This window comes from Stegostoma tigrinum, chromosome 3 (genome assembly GCF_030684315.1).
Source record: "Stegostoma tigrinum isolate sSteTig4 chromosome 3, sSteTig4.hap1, whole genome shotgun sequence".
Lineage (NCBI taxonomy): Eukaryota > Metazoa > Chordata > Chondrichthyes > Orectolobiformes > Stegostomatidae > Stegostoma > Stegostoma tigrinum.
The window spans coordinates 94,238,975-94,255,963 of record NC_081356.1 but is presented as its reverse complement, the minus strand read 5'-3'; positions in this window follow the sequence as shown (position 1 = coordinate 94,255,963).

The window sequence follows — 16,989 nt, the reverse complement described above, 5'->3', positions numbered from 1 at the left end:
TCAATGGTGAAAGATTGCAGGTGTCCAGTGATTAAATCCAAAATGCTGGTATGCGTGTCCCAGCAAGTGATTAGAAAGTGATGAATGCCATTGTTTATTGCAAGGAGAATTGAATATAAAAGTAGTGAGGTTATGCTTCAGTTATCTGGACCAATGGTAAGAAAACTGTGTGCTGTGTCGATGACCTTATTTAAGGATGGATACAAATACTTCAGAAGAAGATCAGGGCAGGTTTACCAGATAAATACTTGGAATACTTGACAGTGGAAGGGAGTAGTCCTCATCAGCGAGGGACTGTCAATGATGACAATGAGTGTATAGTGTTATGAGGAAAGGTTAGGCAGGCTAAGCTGAAGGTTAGAACAGAAAGTGGCAACTTGACTGAAACACATAAAATCCTGGGAGGTCTTAGTATGCTCTGTGTGGACAGGACGTTTCCTTTTATGGGAAAATCTAGAATTAGGAGCCATACAAATATGAGGTTGCCATTTAAAACTGAGATGGAGCCATAGAGAGTTGTGAATCTTTGGAGCTGTGTTCCTGAAAAGATCATGGAAGGAAAGCCTTTGATTATTTTTAAGGCAGAAAGGGATAGATTCTTAGCAAGCAAGAGGGAAAAAAGTTTATCAGGGGAGTATGTATTTGAATCCATTGAATCAAATAAGTCATGTCTTTTTAAACAGCAGAGGAGTTTTGAGGAACTGAATGATTTACTGCTGTTCCTTATTCATTTGTTTATATGGTAAAATGATGAACTTTTCTATTTAATACTTCAGTGTAGTATTGGTAGAATGCTAGGTACTGTCTCTCAGATGAAATGCCAAACTGACTCCGAGTCTATTCTTCCAAAAGGACAGAAAAATCCATTGAAATATTTTAGAAGAAGAGTGGAAGAAAGGTAGGAAGGTAGGATATAGAAGCAGGAGTCGACAATTTTTTGAACCTGCTCCAACATTCAGCCATGTCATGATTAATCCAGTTGTACTCTCAACTCAATTTTCCTATCTGTCACTGCCCATAACCCTTAACTCCTTTTGTCTATCAGAAATCTATTCAACATGGCCTTGTATAAATTCAATAATACAGCCTCCACTGCATTCTGGGAAGACTCTCTTACAGACTAATGACCGTCTGAGAGAAAAAGAAGTCCTCATTCTATTTTTGTTTTTTAAAAAACGACAGTTTATTCTTAATCTGTGACCCCTATGCTAGTGTCCCCTGGAAGAATAAAAGCTTTCCAGTTTCCACCATATCAAGTCTGCTCAGGATTGTATCTGTATCCTTAAATCTTAGTTGTTTGTCCTAGCAAATACTTATCTTGCAATTATCATCATAAAAAGAAACAAATATCTGTTTTTTCTCTTTATTCTTTCATGGGAAGTGGGCACCATTGGCAAGGCCCACAGTTTTTGCCTACACCTAATTGTCATTGAACTGTCTGACTTGCAAAACTATTTCAGAAGGCAATTAGGATCAATCACATTGCCGTGGGTCTACAGTCACTTTTTGGCCTGACCAGGTAGTGATGGCTGACTTTCTTTCTTAATGAGCATTAGTCCATCAGATGGGTTTTGTGACAATTGATAATTTCATGTTCACCTTTACCAAAACTGACTTTTTAAAAAAATTCCAGATCTCCATTAATTGAATTTAAATTCTGCCAGCTTGAGTGGTGCCATTTAAACTCATGTTCTGTAAATTGTGAGCCTATTCTCTGTGTTGTTAGTTCAGTGCCATTACTACAATGCCACTGACTGATCATAATTGCTATCTGTGGGAACTTGCTGCATGCAAATTGGCTGTATCTTTTCCTTTTTACAGCAATGGATATGCTTAAAAGAAATATTTTATTAGCTGTAAACAGCTTTGGACATTCATCAGTCACAGAATGTGCTATATTAATGAACTCTCATCTTTTGTCATCTTCCCCTTCACATATATTTCTTTGACCAGCAGTATCCCCAACATGGTTTCAAAATTCTCCTGATCCTCTGGCCTCACACTTTGTCTAGATCTTTTCATTGAGAAGCACTGGAGACTGACATCAACCATTTCCATTTTTCTACTCCATTTACTGATTCTAAACCACCTGCCTCTAAACGTGAAGCATTTTGTTATCTCAGTTACCACTGAATATTTTCATCATATCTGTTGACAAAAGTGATGCTATTGTTGTTTGGTAAACCAATCCCTGCTTCTGGAGACCGAATGCCAACTGTTTTGACCTCCCTCTGTCATTCCCTTAACTATGACCATATCACTGAAAATCAAATGGTGATTTCTTCCACTGCCACTATTCTTACTTCTTCTGGAAACTTTCCATCCACAGACGCCAACCTCATGTATCCACAGTATTGTTAAGATTCATAAAAAGGTATGCCCTGATAGAGTCATGATTTTATTATGCTCTTGGCCCATTTGCCTGATTGCTTCCCATTTCAGTTCTACTTGTCTCCCCACATCCAACCACTTCTCACCTGTGTTGTCCATTCATCCCAAGCCCTCTCCACTTTTATGTTTACCTGGGATAGGGGTTAAACCAAGGGTCATCTACCACAACGCTCCTACAGATGTCTGAACTAGTATCGTGGAACTTCTCCAAACACTGCACTCACTTGCTCTAAATCAAACGTGTTACGAGGAAACCTGTATGGTCTTAAGATCTGCCTTTTCATTGGTTATGTGGAATGTTCTTTGTTACTGTTCTAATCTGGTCACCTCCTTATTTCTTTTCTAGTACATGGATAATTTTATTGGTGCTGTTTCCTGCTTTCAACCTGAACTAGAAAATTTAATCAATTTACTTCCAATTTCTGTTTCTCCCACATCATTTTACAATATATCTTTTGACCCTTTCCTTCCCTTCCTCAACTTGTATAATTTCACTTCTTTAGGTAGTCTCTTTACCAATTTCTTTCCTGACTCTCATAATTATTTTGATCACCCTTCTTCCTACATTGTTTCTTTTAATGCTCTATTGCATTCTCCCAAATTCTACTTCATCATTGCATCTGTTCTGAAGATGCCTTCATCCCTTTTAGTGATTCCAGTATATCTTCCTTTGTCCTCGACCAATGATTCCTGATCACAATGGGTAGCAGGATTCTTGATCATGTGCATTGTATTTCTTATGTTTCTGCTTTAATAACTTTCTCTTCATGCAACCCTTAGCCATGATGCCATGTTATGACCTCTTTGTCATGATATTCTACACAACCACTGTTCATGTTCAAAGGATCATTTTGCCTCGAGAATGATTGACATCATCCAACACACCTCCTCCAACCTTACCATGAAAATTCCAAAACTCATCACCAGATCCTTAATTTTGTATGCATTGGTGCTCATTGCAAAATTGAGAAGTCTATCTTCCTTTTCAAGCCCATGATTTTTTATGTCCTTTCATATTTAGACATTCCTTAATGCTTAGGGGCACTGGATGCAGAGACCATGGTATTAGTCAACTGCGGCTCTTAAAACTATCCTAGACGTATTGTATTAGCCTTGGCTCAGTAGTTGGTAGCACTCTAATTCAGAAGTATCTGAGCTAGCTGCCTGATCTGCTTGCTTACAAAAATGATTACCTTTTAGAGGTACTTTGATGTTTGTAAAGCAGTTTGGGAAGTCTTATGGTGGTGAATCTGGATGCCACTGCAGTTGTGGATATCAGTGCTAAATCTTCATGCTGGGACAGGGTGAAGAAGGAAGGAAATTTACTTGGTATAGATAATATATACAGCATTTACATGACAGAAATAGGCCATTCAGCCCATTAGGTCTATGGCAGTTGTTTAGCTCTCAACAAATTTCCTCTCAGATGTCCTCACCTAATCACATCCGCAAGATTTTCCTTCCTTTTTTGCCTTCATCTATTTATTGACCTTCCTCTTAAATCACCTCAAGTGCTGCTTCTGGAACAGGCAGAGACATATAAATGAACTTGATAGAAGGGACAATGCTAAAAATTCTTATCTGCCATTTGAAGTAATAGCGGGGCCTCTATTCAACTGTTCACTTGTTCAAGGATCATCCCCTTAAATGAGCTTTGCACACCATAACCCTGAAATTCCTAGGAACCCATCCCTGTGACTGAGGTTACTTGTTTCAGTAGACAATGTTTCTTGAGGGTCCACTTTGCATCATCAGCAACAGTTTGGATATGCCAGTGAGAAGGTAGAGCAACTTAAGAAACCTGAGAAACACTCAACCTAAGAGGGTCCAAAGCTATTCCAGGCTGAGAAAATGAAATCTTTGTCCATGAAGAACCAACTAATCAATCTGTGTGAGTTTTATCATGTTAACATCAGCTGAGACCTTCACCAGGCAATCATAAAACTCATATCTCTCTGAGTAGGCTTAGATAGTTTTTGGTCAACAGGACATATATTGTGAATAATTTGCTCAATTAGTCTAGGAATACCATTGGATATGACATAGCTAGGGGTGAAAGGAAAGTCTGCAAGGAACCAGATCCTGACATTTAAATAGCCACAACTAATAGTATTGACATCTAATTAATTAACTCTGGTCTTTTGTGAGCTGGTACCAGTGGAAAAGAAAATAACAGTGACAGATGTTGGATCATTGTGAAAATCCAACTGCTTCATTACTGTCCTCCATCTGGGGTGGATCTATTATGCCTCCCTGGTTTATATGCGTCTCCAGTCCCATATTATGTGGTTGGCTCTTAATGCACCGAGGCAATTGGGAATTAGCAATAAATACTGTCTTGTCACTGTTACCTACTTCCCGAGAGAAAATATATAAAGAAAATTGTTTTATCTGCGAACATGGATTTAATTTTTCTTGTGTCTTTCTTCAAACCTTTTATATAAATGGAAAACAAAAGAAATCTCAGCACTTGTCCCTGGGCACACCAATACTCACACATCATCAATCCTAAAAATCATCCTCGGTCCCTAATCTCCCAAAGCCATTCCTCCACCTTCCGACTACACAGCAGAATATACATGTGGACCCATTTTCAACTCAATTCTCAAACATGCCACATTGTCAAATAGATGAATTCCTTATACCTATCAACATCATCCTCTTCAGATATGCAATTCATGATTGTCTTGAAAATTTCAACTAAATTAAAGGCACACACTTTTGTAAATTTGTACTGATTGTTTTTGTTGAACCATGTTTATTACTCTAACATTCTTTATGATTTCCAAGAAAACTACTCACAACTGAGGCAAGAATAACTGGTACATAACATTTGCCAGCCATTAATCATATTGTACAATTCCAACTTAAAACTTTTTTTTGAACAATAACATTTGTGCCTCCTTCATGTCACCAAAACTGCAGAGATTCACTTTAAATCACAGTAATGCATGACTGGAGGATATTGAAAATAGTGTAGAAGGGAAAAGAAAATATTCTATTTATGCACATCACAGCATATCCTTAGGGAAATCTGAAGTGTTTCAAAGTCACTGGATTTCGTTTGAAGTATAGCAGCCATTTCTATGCTGACAAATGCATCAGCCAATTTACCAGGGCCCAGGGTCTCAAATAAATCAGTGACTGGATGATCTGTTTCAATGGTGTTGTTTGATGGAGGGACATTGATCATCAGACCAAATTGTGTCATGGGATCCTTTGCATCCATCTGAGCTGCTACACAGGTCTTCAATTTAATATCTCATCTGATAAATAACATCTCGAAAATGTAGCACTCTTCAGTGCTGCACAGAAATGTCCATCTAGATTATGAGTTCACATACAGGTAGCTCTGCTATAATGTGTGTTTTGTTAATGCAAATTGGCTGTAACGCGATTGACGAATAGTGGACACTGTTTGAATAATGCAAATTTTCTGCTGTACAAGTATAACGATTTTCTATAGCAATTCCCTTATAACATGATTTTCTATGGTGCAATTTTCTGTAGAGCAAGGTCACACAAGAAAGCAACTATTGTGTCAGAGGAGAACTACCTGTATTCATTTGAGCTTAATCACATGATCTAAATCCATTAAAACACTATCACTTGTACCAAATAAAGTCTAGTTAGAAAAGTTTTATCAGGTTAAGATAAGCATTGTCCCTACTAATGAAAGACAGAGAGTTGGAATAAAGGAGATATCTGTAACTAGTGACGTACCACAGGAACCAATGCTGGGGCCACATTTATTTACAATGTATATTAGTGTCTTGGATGAAGGAAGTGAATTTACTATGGGTAATTTTGTGGATGACACAAAAATAGGTGGGAAGGCAAATGCAGAGGATGAGACAAAAGAATCTGCTGAAGGATATGGACATTTTAAGTAAATGGGCAAAAATCTGACATTTGGAATATAGGTTGTGAGCTTTGGCAAGAAGAATGGAGGAGATGAATATTATTTAAATGTTGAAAGACTACAGAAAGTTGCTGCAGAGACAGAGTTGGTATTCCCCTTGCACAAATCACAAAAATCCAGTTCAGCAGATAATAGGGAAGGCAAATGGAATGTTAGCCTTTATTTCAAAGGTAATGGTGTACAAAAATAAGGAAGTCTTTACTCATCAGAATTTAAATGAATGAGAGGCAATCTTATTGAATCATATAAAATCCATAAGGGACTTGACAGGGTAGAGAGGGCAAAGTTGTTTCCCTTTGTGGGAGAGTTTAGCATCTGAGGGCATAATCTTAAAATAAGGATTAGTACATTTGAAACTGAGATAAGGAAGTATTTATTTTCTCAGAAGATAGTGAATCTCTGGAATCCTTTATGATAGAGGCCCGTAAATGTTAGATCGATAAGTATATTTGACTTTGAGATACACTGAATTTTAATCAGTAAGAAGAGCATACTTACAGGGAAAAGACAGGAGAGTTAAGATTTGAACTATTAGATCAGTCATTATCCCACTGAATAGAGGAGCAGACTGAACGGGCTCAATGACCCATTTCTATTCCGTCATCTTGTGGTCAAAGTTTATTAATGGCCCTGCTATCATGGATCAGAAATAACCCAAGCCTATTTCTAATTTGTATTATTAGCTAGATTCAGAAATGCAATACAAATTGTTAAATTTAAAACTCATATCAAACAAAAGGACCTATGTCATGGGAACTCCATCTACGTTGAGATCCCTCCAAGTCTCATTCATGCTAACTAGTTATTTCAGTCGTCCACCGTCATATCCTGGAATTCCCTAACATGTATAATTCTGAATCCAGGATCAGTACAAGACTGCAACAATTGAAGAAGGCTATCTACCTCCTTCTTAGGCTATTTGCAGATGAAGAATCCATGCAGTCTTGTCATGATATCCCCACCAAAAACAAAAGCTAAAATATAGACAAGTTTGAAGTTCTGCATTTAGAAGTAGAATAAGTGGCATTTTACTCAATGCGCTTCTATTCTGTGGTTAAGAACGAAATGGGGACAGACTTCGAAATCTTAATATTTTCAATGCTATATGCATTTAAAAACTTCAGAAGAAAAATTTACAAAGCAAACAGAATTCTGAAACACATTGGATACAAGGTTAGAAAAAAAAAGCCACATCAAATTACCCAGTGCTGGAGTCTGATCATGGGCTGATTCTGGTGGACAAGCTTCATTACTATAATCACAGTGAGCTGTACAAGCGTTCCAAGCATCTGCCAATCTCTTTGCAGAACTAAGCTGATTAGGAACATTCAATTAGACTGAGTTAATATAATGTTAAGGAATGAATGAGAGAATCCAGGGAGGAGGTGACAGAGAATCAGGCAGCTTGAATATGGATGGTTCACCCAGACCTTCAAACCTCAAAAAAGAACTGAATTCTTTCCAGCTGCTCCTTCAAGCCACCTGAGCCTCTTTCATTTCGTCCTAGATAGATCACTTGATATGTCACAGTTCATACTTCCCTAGTGAAGCTTGGAAATTGCACTGCAGTCCAATTGAAAGCAGAAAGCCTCAATTTGTGCTTTAAAATGAAACAGTAAGGTTTTGTCAAAGCAATGGAGGTCCTGTTGCCAGAGCCATTTTCAGGCAACTAACATGCTCAAGTGAGACAACTACTGCTATATTGCCGGAATAAGCATTAAAAAGCTGCTTGGCCATGGCCAATTAAGGATGGCGGACAGATCTTCCAAATCAGAGGGCTGGGAGCTTTGGCATTTTGCCAGTACCAGTGAGAGAAACAACAACTAATAAAGTACCAATGTGAATGCAAGTACATCTCCATTTTTGGAGCCTCCAGTTTTGCTGGGAATCTGGGGAAGCCATTGTCATGCAGCTACCATAAGGCTTTGGCTGACCAGAGAGTTTCTCCTGTACAATAGATCTATCAGAAAGGTTTACAGATTGATAATCAACCAGTGTGGCTATAATATTGGAGGAAATTGGTGAATGAAGAGAATATCTTAAAACAACTTCTCTGTGCGGCAATTTGACAATCAACTGCACAAAGACGAGAACTGATTGTTCAGTGAACCAAAGTTATACATCGATTGGAGAATCTTGGAAGTCATTTACAAATCCTCATCCAACCAGACATCTTTCATTGTGTCAAAAAACTTGAGGAGAATTTTTGATCAGCTGTGAATGTCAGGAGTGTTAAATTAACACTGTATGACTCATTCCCATCAGCATCTTGTCTTCTTTAAAATACTGAATTTAAAACATTGCATCGTCAATTTCTGTTCCTGTAATGCAGTGGCACTATGACCACAGGAGTGATACACTGGTGCAAACAAAAGATAATGCAGGCAGTACTTCAGTTTAGCCTAATATATTCTATTATATCATGTTTGAAATATGGCATTGCAAGCCAATTCTTGTATACATGATGACATTAAGTAAGGATTACTCACCGCAGTGAATTTTCAGTTAATGATCCAATTATCTGGTCATTGAAATGATTTTTGTAATGTATTGCATCAGTTTGTTACTGACGATCTTTCAGCTCTGCAGGCTATATCATAAATTTTCCCACCGATCTTCATGCTTGTGACTCATAGACTCTTTGCTGGTTATAGAACTCTTGTAATTCATCATCAATTGTACATAAACTTCAGCTATTTATTTCTTATCTGCATACAGCACTACCAATTCAGTCATCACTGTCATACTTGGCCCATTTGTTGATTCAGACAATGGCCTGGCTTACAACTCTTCTTTTTGGTGGGAACAGGATGGCCGTATGATTGCAATATCAGTACAGTACTTACTGCCCTGCTCCCATTGACACTCCAGTCTCTGCCATTTTTGTTTGAGGACTTGAAATGCTCATTGCAAGTACTATCTAAACATTGAACTGTCCCTCATAAGCTTGTGGAAATTGGGGCCCACTAAAGGCCAGTAGGATCTCAAACATTAATCCTGAACTCTTACTAATATAGATAAATGAAGGCCCAAACACACAATTATGAATGGGACACAGCTGCTATATCCAAAGTACTGTGAAGTTACATTTAAAGTGCATTAAGCACACATAATGCTGGAAATATGAGCTAGGTGTGAAGTGAGAAACAATTAACGGGCAAAATCTTCTGCCCTTTAAAAGTTCTTTTTGATACCAGGACTATTTCCAGCTCCTGGCTCCAGTGGTGTTGATGGAGCTCATTGTTGCGCAAGATTCCTGAATGTGAACAATCAATGGATCACTTTCACATTCACCAATCCAATTAGGGGCATCAGGACATACAGGCAACAGAGTCAGTCAGAACACTTATGTTGAATTGTGAACTTCAGCTTAAATGCTGCATGCTGGTGATCTGCATGTTGCAGGAGAGGGCAGAACAAGAGAAAGGCATGATTCTCATCACATGACAGGCAGTTTGTCCTTCCATCTCAGCCCTTTTTTGTTGGTCACTCTGCAGGTGACTGAACCCACTTACAAGCCTTTGATGGCTGAAAACCTGAGGATCAAAGTCTCTATCCTCAAATCTAAAATTTCATGCTGATCTCTCAATGTCCTGACCTCCACTTTGTCATTGCCTCATGTGAGAAGGTTACCTGAATACAAGAGTTAACACAGTGTGGAGCTGGAGGAGCACAGCAGGCCAGGGAGCATCAGAGGAGCAGGAAAATTGATGCTTCGGGTTGGGACCCTTCTTCAGAAATGGGGGAGGGGGAAAGGAGCTCAGAAATAAACCGAGAGAGGAGGGGTGGGGCAGGGGAAGGTAGGTGGGTGGGATGGTGATAGGTGAGTGCAGGTAGGCAGTGGTGGAGATTGGTCAGTGAAGTGGGAGTGGCGGATAGGTGAGATAGAAGATGGACAGTTTGTTTTAGGTCAAGGAGGCGGTGATGAGAGGGAGGGGTTGATCATGGGATGAGGCCAGGGTTGGGGAGATTACGAAACTGGTGAAATCCACACGTAGAGGAGGCCACATCAGGAGCAGCAGATGCAATAGACCACATTGATGGATGTGCAGGTGAACCTCCATCTAATGTAGAGGGCTTGTTTGGTGCTTTGAATGGAGGTGAAGGGGAGCTTTAGGAGCTGGTGTTGCATTTCCTGCGGTTGCAGAATAAGGTGCCAGTGGTGGTGGGGCTAGTGGGGGGTGGGGGGGAGGGTGTGGAGCGGTGAGGGAATCTTGGAGAGAACTGTCCCTTTTGGTTGTGGGGTCAGATTGCACATGGCAGCAGTGGCGGAGAATGATACATTGAATCTGGAGGTTAGTGGGAGGATATATGAGGTGAAGGGAGATTTTGACTTTGTTTTTGTTGTGGGGAGGGGATGTAAGGCAGAGGTGCAGGAAACACAAGCGATGCAATGAGAGCATTGTTGACCACTAACGGGGTCAAAATAATTGCTTTTGTGTATCCCTGGCAAAATCTTGACCCTTCCACAAATAATTACTGATTACTTCAAACAATGGCTTGATTATTGGGTAGTCATTGCTAGGTTCATTGCCTGCTGGTGCTTTGAGCCCATTTCCAACAAGATCATAGTGCTGGAAATATTGCCTAGAGAAATGGAACAGAAACCAGTCAAAAATCAATGCCAAATATTTCCCTGACTCAATATAAATTGGGGCTGATAAACCAGAGGAGGTAGACTGCATTTGCAAATGCAAGAAAAAATTCTGCCTGCCCAAACTTGAAGGGTTGACATCCACTTACAGTTTGGGGTGGATACTCACATGTCCAAGAGCACAACTAGAGCCTGGAACTCTCCAAAGTAACAATGGATTTTCAGATGGGAATTTGTTAGCAAAAGTGCAGTCACCAAACATTCTACAAATGTTCTGGAATCATGAAATTGCATTGGGACTCAACCAGAAATTTCTGGTCCTTTCTGGTCATATGGATTTATTCTGTGTTGAAGTTGACGGCATTGGAATGGTCCTGTTAGAATAATATAAATGTCTTTTGCAATTAATATAAGGTACGGTTTAAACCTTTCTGATGTTGCCCAATGGAATTCCCTTGTCAGCATGATGCTGCTACGATGTGAGCAGTATAGTGAATACAGAGGTAGTTGCACAATCCTTTGACAACTAGAGACAAAAAAACTGCAGATGCTGGATTTTGATGTAGACAAACAGGAGGTTGGAAAAACACAGCAGGCCAGGCAGCATCTGGAGGAAAAGAGCAGAAAATTTTGGGCAATACTCTCGTGATTGAGAACAAAAAGTAGGGCATTTATTGAAAGGCAGAGAAATAGAAAACAGGAGCAGTTCTAGGCTATTCAGCCCCACAAACCTGTTTTACCACTCAACTCGATCACAGCTGAGATAGTGGGAACTGCAGATGCTGGAGAATCCAAGATAATAAAATGTGAGGCTGGATGAACACAGCAGGCCAAGCAGCATCTCAGGAGCACAAAAGCTGACATTTCGGGCCTAGACCCTTCATCAGAGAGGGGGATGGGGTGAGGGTTCTGGAATAAATAGGGAGAGAGGGGGAGGCGGACCGAAGATGGAGAGAAAAGAAGATAGGTGGAGAGAGTATAGGTGGGGAGGTAGGGAGGGGATAGGTCAGTCCAGGGAAGACGGACAGGTCAAGGAGGTGAGATGAGGTTAGTAGGTAGATGGGGGTGCGGCTTGGGGTGGGAGGAAGGGATGGGTGAGAGGAAGAACGGGTTGGGGAGGCAGAGACAGGTTGGACTGGTTTTGGGATGCAGTGGGTGGGGGGGAAGAGCTGGGCTGGTTGTGTGGTGCAGTGGGGGGAGGGGACGAACTGGGCTGGTTTAGGGATGCGGTGGGGGAAGGGGAGATTTTGAAACTGGTGAAGTGCTCCTGAGATACTGCTTGGCCTGCTGTGTTATTCCAGCCTCACATTTTATTATCTTTGATCACAACTGATGCTACTTCAAGGCCATTTCCTGCCTTATATACCTCAATATCCTTAACATCCACTCATATCTTTAATGTCTTCATCTCTTTTGCATTGTTAGAAGTTGACTGATGGTACATTGGCACTTTACTCTCAAGCTTATTACATTTAAACTGAACATCAAACTGTTTTCAAAGAACATTGTTGAGTTTAACTAAGGACAAGATTTACTGGTTGAAAACATTTGTTCTTGAAACTTATGTTCCTGCTATACTGAAAATTTATAGAAAGAAATGATGCACCCAATGTTTTGTACAAATGCGAATCTTTGTATTCCTCATTTGTCTCCTGTTATTTGGTCATTGTTCAATTGTTCTTGGAACTGTTCAAATCAAAGGGTATGAATACAGTTCAGTTCTTCAGAATAGGAGCAAAATATTTTTTATTCAGTTATGGGCTGTGAGTGTTGCTGGCTGGGTCAGCATTTATTGCAGATTTCTAATTGGCCTTGAGAAGTTGGTCGTGAGCTGCTTTCTTGAACCATTGTAGTCCAATTGCTATAGGTACACTCATAATGCCAACAAAGAGGGAGTTCCAAGATTTTGGCCCAATGACATTGAGAAATGGCTGTGTGTTTCCAAGTCTGGATGGTGAGGTACGTGGGGAGGAATTTGCAGATGATGTTATATCCATGTATCTGCTGCCCTTGACCTTCTGGAGGTAGTGGATTTGGGAGATGCTATCTCAGGATTCTTGGTGAACTTTTGTAGTGCATCTGTTGTGGCTGAGAGTTGGTTGTGGAGGGAGTGGGCATTTGTGGTCTTGGTACCAATCATGCAGACTGCTTTGTCTTGCACATCGTTCAACATCTGAATGTTGTAAGAGCTGCTCTTTTTCAGACAAGTCATCACTCTCCTCATTTGTGCCTTGTAGATAGTGGAAAGACTCTGGGAGTCAAAAGGTGAGTTCCTTGTGATAGGATTCCTAACCTCTGACCTGTTCTTGTGGCCATAGTATTTGTATGACTAGTTTGTTTCAGGTTCTGGTGAATGGTAACACCCAGGGTATTGATAGTTGTAGATTCAGTGATGATGATGCCATTGATCCTCTCTTATTAAACATTGTCATTGCCTGGCACTTGTGTACCATGAATTTTACTTGCCACTTATCATCCCAACCCTGGATATTGACCAAGTCTTGTTGCATTTTGACAAGATCTGCACGAGTATTTGAGAAGTCATGAATAGAGCTGAGCATTGTGTAATCATCAGCCAATATCCTCATTTCTGACATTACGATGGGGGGAAGGTCATTGATGAAGCAGCTGAAGAAAATTGGGCCAAGGAAATTCAACTTCAGCTGCATCATCAATGATTTCTCTTCCATCATCAGGTCAGAAGTTAAGCCACTGTTTACACTTGATGGGAGTAATGAAGATAGTATTATTATCTCTGGTAACCATTAATTGCATGAGGTCCATGTAATATTATACAATAATAGGAAGTCTCCACCAAATCTGAGGGTGATCTTAGTGAAGAAACAGAACTCAACTGAACAGAACCTTTGCTTCTATAATGCTAGTTGTGGAACAGTGGAACTTTCTGATGTATTTTGACAGCTTGTCAGCTAACATAATGATAATAAGCAATTAAGTATCAATAAAGGCCAAACAGGGGGGTCCTGTAGCATCTAAATCCAAAGTTCGTAAGGATGCTACAGCTTTGAAATCTATGAATGAACAACAGCTGATCTGAATGTAATGTGTACTAGGTAAGGGAATCCTGCAAATATTATAAATGCACATAACGACTCAAACGGTACCAGTAAACTCAAAATAAAGTGGTGCAGAATCTTTTGTCTAGTAATTAATTCATAAAGAATATTATCACTGGACAAGAATTCCAGAACTAAATTTTTGGAGATATGGGTTTGAATTCCATCACAGCAGATGGTAAAATTTGAATTCAATTAATAAATTTGGAATTAAAAGCAAGTGTAAAGATGACCAAGAGGCCATTTTTGATTATTAATAAACAGATTGATAAAAGGAAAGAAAATGGAAGCCAGCACTCCCAGCACTGAACAGGGAACTAGAAATGAAAATAGCCCACACAGCCTTGTCAACCATGTAAAGTCTTCCTAGTTAACACCCTGGGGGTTTGTGCCAAAGTTAGGACAGCTGTCTCACAAGCTAGCCAAGTAACAGCCTAACATTTGATTTGCATGCAATTATACTTTACAGACAATGTTGCAAACATCACCATTACCATCGCCAGTACCCTTGTCTCACCAAAAGGACCCCAAGAAGGGGAGCTTAGTGCAGCCAGGAGGGAATTTCCCTGGAGATCCCAACAATGACTCAAGACCACGTGAAATCTCATGTCATAAGATCCATCACGGACAATGAAACATCCTGCTAACTCCCAGCTATGTCTCCTCTCAGATGATGAATCTGTACTCCTCCAAGCTGAACACTACATGGATGAATAACTTGGGAAAACAAGGGCACAAAAGGCGCTCTGCTTGGGGGCTTGCTTTTTCTAAAAATAATACTTCTGAAGCACCATTACTGACTAAGTTGAGCAAGTTCTAAAGGGCATAGCTACTAGGCAGGGCCTACACAAGGTATGAAGCAAAACCGCAGAAAATATGCTTGATCTCATCCTCATCAATTTACCAGTTGAAGGTGCACCCATTTATTATGACAATTAGCAGGAGCATGCCCCACACTGCCTTTGCAGGGAAGAAATCTCACCTTCATATTGAAGGTACATTCCATTGCCACGGCAACTGCAGAATGGGGTAGATTTCAAACAGATGTACCAACTCAAGATGGGGCATCCTTAAAATGCTGTGAACACATCAGCAGAAGCTGAATCAGTTTCAACCACACCCTATAACTTCATGCCCTGAAAATTCTCCACGTTACTATTGCTAACAAGTCAGGGGACTAACCTGAGTTTCAATGAAGAGTGCCAAAGGATATGCAGGAGCACAACCAGGCATATTTCAAAGTGAGGTATCAACCTGGTGAAGAAATTTCACAGGACTATTTGTATGTCAAGTGGTGTAATTGGCATGTGTGGTGGAAAATTAAATATACATTGGAGACGGAGGCTCCATAAATACTTCACTCTCAAAGACGGGGGAGCCCAGTCCAGTGACGCAAAAATCAAGGCTGAAACATTTGCAAAAAACCTCAGTCAGACTGCCAAGTAGATGATGCCTCTTGACCTCCAGAGATTCCTGGGATCACAGATGTCAGTCTTTAGCCAATTCAATTCACTTCAAGAAATTACCGAAGATACTGGATACTGCAAAGACAAGGGTCATGAAAGAATTCTGGCATTAGGAGTGAAGACGTGCTCTAGAATTTGCCATGATCCGACCTAAGCTGTTCCAACACAGTTAGGACAAAAGTATCTACCCAGCAATGTGGAAAATTGCTCTGTACACCTCAGGAAGCCAAACCCAACCAAGCCATTTACTGTCCCATGAGTTGACGTTCAATAATTAGAAAAAATATCAGAAGATGTCATAAACAGTGCTATCCCCAGTACTCATTCAGCAATAAATGTCTCATTGATATCCAGCTTGAGTTTCTTCCAGTTCTGAGGAAGGGTCACTGGACCCGAAACATTAACTCTGTTTTCTCCTCCACAGATGCTGCCAGACCTGCTGAGCTTTACCAGCAACTTTGTTTTTGTTCCTGATTTACAGCATCCATAGTTCTTTTGGTTTTTATCTAGCAGATTTCCAGAAATCCTCTGCAAAGACAATCAATGTTTTAAGGCAATTAACATAACAAACGTATACACCGCTGGATGAAAAAGGTTTTCCATTACAGAAATATTCAGATCTTGAAGATTGCTGTCAACTGTTATCTGAAGCAAACTTAAATTGACAATTGAAAAGTAATGATCTTATGCCTAGAAAAGAGGCTCTTGAAAGAAAGAACAAAAGTTTTCTTTAGAATTTGCAAAAGGCTATTAGGGAGAAGCAAATCTTTATTAAGGATGGAGATCAATTGTAGACTAAATAGTCTTTTGAAGAAGGCTTTGGAGCAAATGGAGTACAAATTACCATTCAGCCTGTAGACTGCAGTGTTATATGAGAAATTCTTAGAAATCTTGCTCCAGAGTTTGTTTTCTCATTGCTTCAGATTTACCTCTATCTCCTGCCAGAGCCCCAGAAATGTACTTCACTTCATCATGATCTCAAACTCTCAGATAATCAGAAGGGAGTCTCTGCATTCAATGCATCTTGCAAGAGACCCGAGAAAACTGTTGGAAAATAGTGTCTCAAGCAAAGACACTTACGGTAATGGGCATTGAGGGTGCTGAGGTTGGGAGGGTATAGTGGAGGTGGAATTTGGAAGCAAAAAGTTAAATGTTTATGGTTAAATGTAATGTTACTGCAACACAGATTGTGAGGAGATGAAGAATGAATGGTTAATTATACCTTTACAGTAAAAATAGCTACTGAGTATGTACAAAATGTGACATTTTATATGTTCTATCAGATCAGATGGAACTGGAGCATGCACTTGTATGGTTTCTGTTGGTTGCCCCTCTTATGCACTGTAGAGTTCTGTTTAATTAAGCTGTTAATGTTCACTCATGAGAGCAAAGACCTCACAGTACTACAGTATCCTGCTTTATAATTATAAATATTAAAAGCACTGTCTCTTTTGTTGAAAAATATAACTCAAAATGAATGTTTCCCTTTGTGAGTAGAACAAACCTAGAAGTCATCAATGTAAGATAATCACCAACAAA